The sequence below is a fragment of the Anolis carolinensis genome, chromosome 2 (genome assembly GCF_035594765.1).
Source record: "Anolis carolinensis isolate JA03-04 chromosome 2, rAnoCar3.1.pri, whole genome shotgun sequence".
NCBI lineage: Eukaryota > Metazoa > Chordata > Lepidosauria > Squamata > Dactyloidae > Anolis > Anolis carolinensis.
The window spans coordinates 207,797,288-207,808,590 of NC_085842.1; the positions used below are offsets into that span (position 1 = coordinate 207,797,288).

General features: G+C 41.4%; 1 long non-coding RNA gene across 2 annotated transcripts in view; it reads left to right on the forward strand.

Annotated features, from left to right (window-relative positions):
- LOC107982388 (uncharacterized) overlaps positions 1 to 11,303 on the forward strand; it is a 93,112-nt gene that overhangs the window by 76,057 nt on the left and 5,752 nt on the right. For both annotated transcript variants that reach the window (XR_001729902.2, XR_010003282.1), the window contains 2 exons: positions 3,612 to 3,724; positions 11,141 to 11,285. This is a non-coding gene — a long non-coding RNA (uncharacterized LOC107982388). The remainder of the gene's footprint in view (positions 1 to 3,611; positions 3,725 to 11,140; positions 11,286 to 11,303) is intronic.

Genomic DNA, 11,303 nt, shown 5'->3' on the forward strand with positions numbered 1-11,303 from the left:
AGCAGACTCATTCAAGCTGCACTTGGGAGAAATGCGATTTGTACTCAAATGATAGCCGTGATCCAGCCGAAGTCACACACATTAAGACTCACCAATTTCAGCAAGTGCTCAGCTTTTTCTTGATTTTGGAACACAACTACAATAACACAATTAGCATGAATAAGAGGAAGGCATAGTAGCAAAAGAAGTAAATAATGGGATACATGGAAAACCAAGAAAATCAACTTGGACTGTTATTTTCTGATCATGGATATTTTGATATTCAACTACGTATCATAGTTTAGGCTTAGCACAACAGAAAAAAGCTTTCAGTTCGTCATACTTGTCACATAGGAAGGGTAACTATAGATAATCTAGATTAAAAAGGTATTCGATACCAAATCAATCACAGGATGTACAGAAGGAAAAAAATCCCAGCACCAACAGTATAAAGTCCAGAGTGACTGATTTCCCTCTTTTGTGAAAATGCTTCAGTGTATTAACACAGCTTCTTCATCTGCATTAACATTAACTGTGTTATGCTCGGGCACAGATTGTAAAAATAATGTGTAAAATAATATAAAATAATGTGTGTTGTTTGTCAGGACAGAATGGATATATGCCAGGGAGCCGTAGCCAATGATTAACTGCACATGGCTGTCTAAATGCAACTGTTTCCATGCTACACAGTGACAAACATCCATGTCAACACAGAATTCCACAGCTCTTCTAACAACAGTACTGTGCATGAGTTTATCTCCATTTCCTCTACATCCCTACATGTTCTGTATTTGTTATGGACAGTGAAGCTGTAAGCTTTGGATACATCCAAACAGATGGGTTCTACTACTACCTGTCAAAAGGCAGTAAATTCGTTTCCCCCTCTTTAACTTTGGAAAGGGAGGGAGGGTGGTTAAAGAAAAAGTGATGCAAAACCACAAGAGAATTTCATTACAAAACAATATATGGACCTTTGGAAAAATCCTATGTTTGATGTGGAGTGACTGCATGATATAACTTTTGAACAGTTGACTTCTGGTAATGTTGATTAAAATATCTGAGAACTCAAGGGACTTCTACTCAATCAAACTGAATAGGACTAGTATTGCCCTGCCCTCTGAGGAGATAAGCTACACCAGGAAAAAAAATCCTCCAACTCTAGGAAATTATAGGCTAGAGACTGTAATTGAACTGTGTGTTTGCCTTATCCGGATGCTTCATAGTTTCATTCCCGTTAGCATTCCCACTATAGCATTGGCAATCTGTATTACATTTCTGCAGGAAGTAGACCACTTGGGTGGCTTGAAGCGCTTAAAGAGACAGTGGAAGGCCTCCTGGAGAGGTTGGGTGGTCCTGCCAGCTCAGTCATGGTAGCAGATGTCAATGAATTCCTGATGTGAGAGATTATTGATTGCTTCTGACTGGCTTTGGCAGGGAAATGCCACTCTTGACTCAACAGGACCCATCTGACAAGGAAGACTACTTTGTGTGGGAGAGAAGTATTTATGTTTTAGTGGGCTACGATCTGCGTGTGTCTGTATGCATGGTCACATGGGAATTTCCAAAGATAAGGAGAAAGCACTGAATACCTCTTTTGGATATGATGGAAGTCCATGCATGTATGTAAGAAGAAGTTTGGTTTGTTTCTTTTGTATTGTGAGGGGCCATTTGCGTTGTCAGGATGTGTGTCTGTGACAACATCTGCCGTAAAGTTGCCAGCATTCTGGATCTTGGGACCATTAAATCCCCCTTGGATTGGTTGGTTGAAGACCATAGCTCAGTTAACTATGTGATATGAATATGATTTTATCACCTTTTTCTTGGTGTTACTATGAGCAATTTTCTTATTACATTGATTATGCATTATATAGTGTTGTATTGGCTATGTCTGTGTGCTTTCTTTTGTAAGTCACTATGAAGGTTGGAAATAACTTATAAATCTGATGAATTGGAAGTAACACCCAAATCAAGAAATAACTCCTAAATTGCAGCATCAGCTATCCTGTTTCCCTAAAATAAGAGCATGCTCCAAGCCACCATGCTATGATGGTTCAGCAGGATTGTTGTGTACCTTCAAGTCATTTACAATCTATGGCAACCCTAGGATGAAACTATCACAAGGCATCCTTTGCAATATTCGTTCAGAAGAGGTTTGCCATTGCTTTCCTTGGATGGAGAGAGCATAACTTGCAGACGGTCACCCAATGGGTTTCATGGTTGAGTCAAACTCTCGTCTCCATAGCCCTGGTCAAACCACCATGCTGGCTCTTCAGTTAAATATATCAGTGAAAAGGTTGAGCTTTTCTGAAATCATATCAGAGGCAGTATATGCTAATATGGCTGGGATTGCTAATATCTGTAGTTTCCAGTGGACTTACTTTGAATATTAAACCTTACTCCAATGACCTAACACACACTTATCAGGTGGAGTTAAATTAGATGATGCAATGCATGATATACATCAAATACCATCTGGTCCATGCCCCATATATGTGTACCGTTTTTCATGTGCTTGTATTCAAGTCAGGAAAATTTCTGTCAGTTTACTAAGTTACGAATGCAAGCATGTACTGAAAGACTGAATACTACCATCCAAAGAGAGTGTTTTCTTATGATCAGTGACTGCTGCACATTTGTTTGTAATAAAAACAAATAAATATAGTTCTGTAACAAAACAATACAATTATAAAATGAATTTACAATAAAATATTATATTTGCATAATATGTCACAATAAAAATAATTTTATTTCTAGGTTACTTTTCTGCACTCAAGAAATCTCCCAACAGAAAGGCATAAAAACAATATCATAAAGAGAGCAATTAAATGTATCCATAAAACACTACAAGAACCAATAAAATAGTCAGAAGCAAATACACAATCAAAATACAGACAGCAGCGGGGATGCCCAATAAAAGACTGAATCAACTTCCCAATACCTAGTGGAGCTAAAAGATTGTAGAAGCCTTCAAAAGTTCCCTGCTGAGTTGACCTGTTGAGTTTCCATAGAGAAAGTGCCACCACCCAAAAGGTCTTGCTTCTTGTACATTTCAACTGACTCTTCAAAATGTTATGTAAATAGAATGCTCAATACTTTCAGCTTAGTATTTCCTTAACTTTCCTATTGATGCTTTTATGTGTTGTTGTTGCTTTGAGGCAGATGATGCACAAGAGTCTTGGCCACCATTACCTTGTATTAGGGACAGACCCTGTGATGTAACAGGTTAGCTACGCAACAACTCTGGCTGAAGGAAGAAAACCTGTAGGGAACATACAGTACCTCATTCACAAGAGTGACCTCTTGTATTGCAAACTTAGAGTAGAACTTGGAAATTTTGCTTGCTTGTATCACAACTTCCAGAATCCCCAGACAGCATGTCTGGTAACCTTTCCAGGTTCCAAAAAGATCAGGCTGTTCACAGATGTATGAAGCAGCTGCCAAAGCTTGGCCATCCATGGTTTTTGGAATTAATTGTAATTCTTTCCCTGCCTGTAGTTTTGCACACATTACCTATCTTTTCAATTGTTTTTTAGAATTATCCTGATAACCTCATTTGGCCTTCAAATGGACAGTTCTTCAGCCTGTAGTCTTTATTTCTCTCATAATTTTGTGTTCTCTCTCTCTGGTCCCAGTGCTACATTCCACAGGTTGGGATTAGCCCTTATATCACAAGGTCAACAGCTGAAGCTATATGGTCTTTCGTTCTCTGGATTTCCAGGAACAGCTGGTGAAGGCAACCACAGGGGTAAGTCTGTAGCCTGTTACGTGATCCTTCCCTCTTAGAAAGTGTGGGAACATAAAGTTGGAGTGTAATGTACCTCTTTGACATGCTAATGTATCTAGAAACACCTGCACACTAATGTGTCAATTCCTAAAGTGTAGTGAAGATAAAATCCACATGTATCTGCAGGCTAGTCCTGCATGTGCCAACCCTAGTGCAAGTCTCCTTGTATTCAATGGGACTTGAGAAAGGCCTAAAATACCTAAAAACATGAATTTGGGAATCACTGCCTTGTTCGTTAATCATTAATTTGTTCATTAATCATTATTTAGAGAATCACTCCCTTGTTCAGATAATATGTATTGCCACCATCATAAATATTGGCCACGATCACCAATTGGGAGATGAACATGTCTCATGTAACAACATATCTGTAGCTATGGGTGCATCTACACTGTAGAGTTAATGTAGTCCAACACCACTTTAACTGCTGTGGATTCTGTTATTGATTCCTGGAATTTGTAGTTTAGTGAGGCACCAGGACTCTCTGGCAGAAAAGGCCAAAGACCTTGCAAATTAGATGAGCTCTGATGGCACCGGCACAGGCCTCCATTTTTGGAATATGCCTGGAGATGTTGTCCTTATAGTACATCCACATAACTGAAAACAGGTGCTGTAGGCCCCCTTATTTTCGGACAACCTGGAAATGGTGGTGTTTGGGAGATGGACTCCATGATTTGCAGGGTGGGTTTGGAGGCAGCTTTTGGTTGTTGCCTTGTTGGAACAGAATTCTGATTTAAGTAATGCTCAAAAAACTGAGTTGAGATAGCTTTAATTTAACTTCACACCTTAGTATCTTACCAACAGGGTGCCAGTGATTTCCTTTCCTTGTTTTTCATTTCGCTACAATCCTTCTGGTTAGAATGATAGAAGCAGATATTATATTATATTGTATGCCCCTGGGTCCATTCTGCACCCCCTAAATTATATCACAGCACTTAAATGTGGATCACAATCCAAATGGGAGAAGAAAGGAATGTTCAACTTCATATATGGAGTTAAGGAGTATCAATTCACTTTTTTTTTTTTGCTATACATATTTTTGGGAGGCAAGAGTGTTTGAGGAGACCAGAGAAGTAACTTTGGGGCTACATTGGAGGAGGCATGTTACCAATTTCATGACCAGTCCCAATTTCTGTGAAACACTTTTGACAAAAATAAGGGGAAAACAGTTTTACCAGTATTTTCTCAAAGAATTACTTTGCAGTGCTGGTAGGCAGGCATGCCTGCCAAACTGAAGGAAAAGGGGCAAAATATTAAATGCCAGCATGGTGGTGAAATTGAGAAGACTTTCTCTGCCAGCCAAGCTTTTACTGGTGATCTCCTTTACTACCATCACTGAGATGAAAGCTGGCATGTTGGGCAGACAAAGAGTAGCTGTTGTAATGATAGCAGTGGAAATAAATGAGGAGGAAAGGGTTTCATCCTGCTTTTATCCCATGTAGAGCAACACACAGCCTTTGGGATCTTCTGCTCTGCAACAACACCACTCCACCCCCCACCCCCACCCCCGTTTTTATGCCCTGTACTCCGCAACCCCTCTGTTTGTTTCATTAACTTTAAGACTCGTCTTTATCCTGGTGGTTTATTGCTCTTTTACGATGCTTTACAAGATGTTATGCTAAAGCTGCCCTCAATGTTTTTGCTGAAACACGCATGTGAATATTGATAGATGAGTATTCATGCAAGTGTGCGATAATTGCTACACTTTTGTTTGTGCAAGAGGGTGAAATGCTTTCCTGCCATGGAGGCCACCGGGAAAGAGAAAGCAAGGATGCACATCCCTCCTGCCACTTCTTTCCCTGATGCAAGGACTGATGCTTTTGCAATGGTCATTGCTTGAGGAGCGAGTCCCTTGTGACAATCTTGGACAAGGAATCTAACCCGCCATATAGCATTGTCTTATTGTCCTTTCTCCTCCAAAATCTAAAATGTTGTCATCACTATTTCCTTGCCTTCAAAATTGTTAACATCCTTTAAGAAAATTGAATTATTTTAATGATAAAACAGTTTAATTACAATTCATAACACCCTCTTAGCTTACCTGCATGAATTCTGACTTGGAACGGGCTGTACAGTAATGCCTCTGTAACTACGGAACCCATATCTGTGGTTTCACTTACCTGCATTGGGGGGGTGGGGGTGGAATTTGCTATTTCATCCAGTGCATTCTATGGTATACTTCCCTCAGAAGTTGCCATGGAGTTGCTTTGGAAGACCTAGAAAATTCATAGAGAATATACATGTCAGGAGCCCTGGTGGCGAAGTGCGTTAAAGCACTGAGCTGGAGACAGAAAGGTCCCAGGTTCAAATCCTGGGAGCGGCGTGAGCGGCCACTGTTAGCCCCAGCTCCTGCCAACCTAGCAGTTTGAAAACGTGCCAATGTGAGCAGATCAATAGGTACCGCTCCGGCGGGAAGGTAACGGCGTTCCATGCAGTCATGCCGGCCGCATGACCTTGGAGGTGTCTATGGACAACGCCGGCTCTTTGGCTTAGAAATGGAGATGAGCACCAACCCCCAGAGTCAGACATGACTGGACTTAACGTCAGGGGAAACCTTTACCTTATAATGTCTTGGCATCTCTAACTTTTTCAATGCAACTCTGTGGTGCTTTTTTTACTTACTTAGGCAATCCTTCATAGCTCAAGGATGATGGTCTTCCGAGTGTAGTGTCTTGGTGGTGGATGTTATTGTTCTTTCGTGCCTTCAAGAAATTTGAGACTTAATACTGACCCTGATGCCCTGGAGACTAGGGCACGGAACAATGGCTTCGAATGACAGGAAAGGAGATTCCACCTGAACATTAGAAAGAACTTCCTGTGAGAGCTGTTCAGAAGTGGAACTCTCTGCCTTGGAGTGTGGTGGAGACTTTTAAACAGAGGCTGGATGGCCATCTATCCATGGTACTATGATTCTATGATCTCCAACATTCTAGTCACTGCCTTGCATTTGCTACCTGTAATACAGTTAGGTGTTTTTAAACTCTGTAATTAAGATCTCACACCTTTCTTTCTTGTCTTTAGATGTGAAACACCCCTTCTTTCAATCTTTCAAAAAGTCATTAAGCCACCCCCCTTCGTCCTCCTACTGACCTGGTTTTCTGTTTCTGACTCCTGCCCCAATGACCCTGATGTATACATGCACTGTATTGGCTCAATGTCACCAATCCCCTTGGCACAATGTTATTCTAGGCAGTAATCTATAGTTGCCCCAGTATTAAAGTCAGTACAGTTGGCCCTCAAAATCCACGTACTTTGTGTCCAGGGATTCAATCACCGTAACTCAAAAAAAATATTTTAAATCCCAAAAGTAAACCTTCATTATGCCATTGTATCAAAGGGTGCACACAGTGGGTTAAACCGCTGAGCTGCTGAACTTGCTGACCAAGAGGTCAGTGGTTTGAATCTGGGGAGTGGGGTGAGCTCCCACTGTTAGCCCCAGCTTTTGCCAACCTAGGAGTTCGGAATGTAAATGTGAGTAGAACAATAGGTAGCGCTCCAGTGGGAAGGTAACAGTGCTCCATGCAATCATGCCAGCCACATGACCTAGGAGCCGCCTACAGACAACACCGGCTCTTCAGCTTAGAAATGGAGATGAACACCAACCTCCAGAGTCAGACACAACTAGACTTAACATCAGAGGAAACCTTTACTTATATAAGGGATACAATTTCACTACACCATTGTATATGACAGGACTTGAGCATCAACAGTTTTGGTATCCATGTGTGTGTGTGTATCCTGGAACCAAACCTCAGTGGATACGAAGGGCCCATTGTGCTCCATGGCTGCATTCCATCTTGACTTGATTTGAATTGTCTCCCAAATTATCAACCAATGCAATAAGCCATAGCAGTACAGTCTCTTCAAGTGGCTTTTAAAAAGGCTATTGGCTCTGTTTTGATTGTTTATAACGATCTGTCAATGGACATGTCTGATGAACTTGTCTGTATTTGGTACAAAGCTGGTACCAAAGAAAAAACGGTGGATATTAAAATGCTGCAGGGCTCTCCATCATTTTCTCCTCTGCAATAAACAGTGCTATGCCAGCCCTCACTTCTTTTTGAAACTGCAAATGGGAGTGAACCCACACTGTATGAGTAATATAAGTCTCTGATAAACTCAGGAATAATCAGTAGAAAATGTGAAAAGGCAAAGGAAAAAAATGGGGGAGGGAGGGAAATAATATATATATATATATATTTAAAAACTTCATATGAATGCATAGGCTATGTTTTGTTTAAGCAACTATGAGTTTATTTTTCATGGGAGGTAAAGAAAGGACTGCAAAGCACCATAGGGAGCTATGCCTTTGCTGCACACTATCTAGGAGCATTGCCTCCAGATTTGTTTCTGGAAGAGGTTGCGCTTTTGTCCTTTGTATGGAAGGCAAACTTGGGGGCCATTTTGCTCGGAGAGTCTGAGGAGCAGCCAGCAGGGGTCTCTAGTACATCAAGAATTGTGGCTAAAACAGTCAAGGGAGACAAGGATGAAAAAATCTCTTATTTTCTCAGCTTCTACCACATTGCCCCAAACCTGCTTTTGTTGGAGGCTGGCGTCTGAGCTACCTGACCTTGACTGAGAGATGTGCTTGGAACTGAGCACAGCCTTGTGCCGATACCCTTCAGGATTGGCTCTGCCACATCCAAAAATAAATAATAGTAATGATGATGATTGATGACTTGTCCAAAATGTTATGCATAAAACCCCCCAAACATAATAAAAATAAAATAAAAGGGGGAGGGGAGGGCAAAAGCAGAGGTTGCTTGAAGATTTCCAATTTGAAGAAGATAAACAGGTAGGGAAAAGGGAAATTGAGAGTGGCAGAAACAAATAAGGATCGAAGTAGATGTTGTATAAGAGACACGGAGCTCTTGCCATGGCTTTGCAGTCTTTTTCTCTTGGCTTCCTTATAAGGCTCAATTCAGACAATCTGCCAAATGATGGATGGTATGGAAAATTAGAAATGAAGCACAGGAAAACCGAGGCTGAGACCCTCTCCATTCACCGTCTCCCTCCACCACCACTGGAAGAAAGATGTGCCTCCGATGGCTTAGTGTGTTAAAGCGCTGAGCTGCTGAACCTGCAGACCAAAAGGTCCCAGGTTCAAACCCGGGGAGCAGAGTGAGCGCCCGCTGTTAGCTCCAGCTTCTGCCAACCTAGTAGTTCGAAAACATGCAAATGTGAGTAGATCAATAGGTACCGCTCCGGCGGGAAGGTAACGGCGTTCCATGCAGTCATGCCAGCCACATGACCTTGGAGGTGTCTACGGACAATGCCGGCTCTTCCGCTTAGAAATGGAGATGAGCACCAACCCCCAGAGTCGGATACGACTGGACTTAATGTCAGAGGAAACCTTTACCTTTACCTGAATGTAGCAATTTGTGTTACACACGGAATCTTGGGGGATTCATTCTGGGCAGTGGTTAGTTTGACTTGATTGAGGTAAAACCAGATTGGCTGTCCCACTGAGCCACAAAACACACTGGGTGATCTTGGGCCAGTCATTTGATCTCAGCCTGACATTTTTTTCGTGTCAGGAGCGACTTGAGAAACTGCAAGTCACTTCTGGTATGAGAGAAGTGGCCATCTGCAAGGACGTTGCCCAGGGGGATGCCCGGATGTTTTGATGTTTTTACCATCTTTGTGGGAGGCTTCTCTCATGTCCCCGCATGGAGATGGAGCTGGAACTGATAGAGGAAGCTCATCCGCTTTCCCCCTTGGTTGGATTTGAACCGGTAGCCTTCAGGTCAGCAGCCCAAACTTCAAGTCATCAGTCATCATTAAGAAGCACTGAAATTGTCCATCTGACATCAATGCAGCAGATTGAGGTATGCACATGGGTCACCCAGTCAAAGTCTTCCTCACTTGCATTAGATGTTAGCATTTCAAATTAAACTGTAAAATCCACTAGTCTAAATACCCTAAAGACACCAGATCCTCTGAGGATGCCTGCCATAGATGTGGGTGAGAATCCTTCTGGAACATGGCCATACAGCCCGGAAAACATACAACAACAGATCATGTACTTGAATGGGAAACTACCAACGAATACCAGGTGCTCTAGGCTATGCTCCAGGGAAAGCAACTGGCAAAACCACTTTTGAATCTTCCTAAGGAAATTCATGTAATCACCATAAGTTCACAAGAGGACTCAAGGCAGACACACACATACACAAAATTTATTTCAAAATGTGTACCCAATACCTACACATTTGCATATGTGACTATGATGCAGAAATTGATTGGCAAAGCACTTTGTCTTTTTTCATTCCTCCTTTTGGGCAATATGTAATTGATTATATTATTGTGTGCCTTCAAGTCACTTTTTATTTATAGTGATCCTATCATGGGCAAAATTTATAATATAAATAATAATAAATAAAACTTTATTTATACCCCGCCATCATCTCCCCGCGGGGACTCGGGGCAGCTTACATGGGGCAACGGCCCAAACAACATAAGGACAAAATATAAACAACATAGTACAAATCACAATATTAAAAAGATAAAACAGTAATATAATGTATCAATTAAAACAACAATACAGGATAAAAAATTACATTTAAAACACATAAATGGTAAGACTGTGATAAATACAGGATAGATTATTAAAAACCCTCTGGGGCTGATTAATTAATGACTGTATCTCCAAAATTTGTTCAGAAGTGGTTAGCCATTGCTTTCCTTTGGGGTTGTGGTCTTTTAGAGACCAACACTCAAACTGACTATCCCATACTGGCTCTAATATATAGTTCTGTGATTTCTCCCATTCCCCACTCTTATGTACATATTACGTAAGAAAAGGTGGCTTTTGGGTGGGTGGGGTTTTTGGGGATAGACACATTTGTTGTTTGTTTATGTCTCAGGAATCAACAGGGGTGGTCCAAGTTATTCTGCTGCATGAGATGAAAGCACAACACCCCCTTATCTCCCAATTTGATTTGAGTATAAATGGCAATTGGATTGTCACGTGAACAACTTGGGGCAGAGATGAGGGACCATGGACCAACATGCCCTTAATTTGCACACACACCCCTCTACAAAGCAAGCCCAAGTAACTTTGTTTTCCTTTGAGGGAACAGAATGGAGTTGCTGAGAAGACAAGTGGCACATTCCCACCTTGGGTCCCATCCATACTACCATATAACTCATTTTGAAACCACATTACAGTATATGGCAGTGTAGATGAGGCCTTTGTTGTCTGACCTCACTGCCACCTCCAACATCCACCATTTGAGGCAACTGCTTCACTTTATATGATGAGAAATTCTGGCCTGATTTAGATGTCTGGGTGCAGGAAGCTGTTATTTCAAATCAACCAACCCCATGTGTGCCAATGTTTGGGGGAACTGAGTGCTGCTAATTTTGTACTTTCAGCTTAATTTACAGCAACTGAAGTCAGCTGCATACAAGACAGGAAAGTGGAAGGAGAGAGAAACTGGGAAATTTTAAAAGCAGCTGAAAAAGCAGGACAGCAGAGGAATGATAGAATATGTCCCTGTAAAACTAAGGCGGCATAAAGGTATCTTAAATTCTGCTT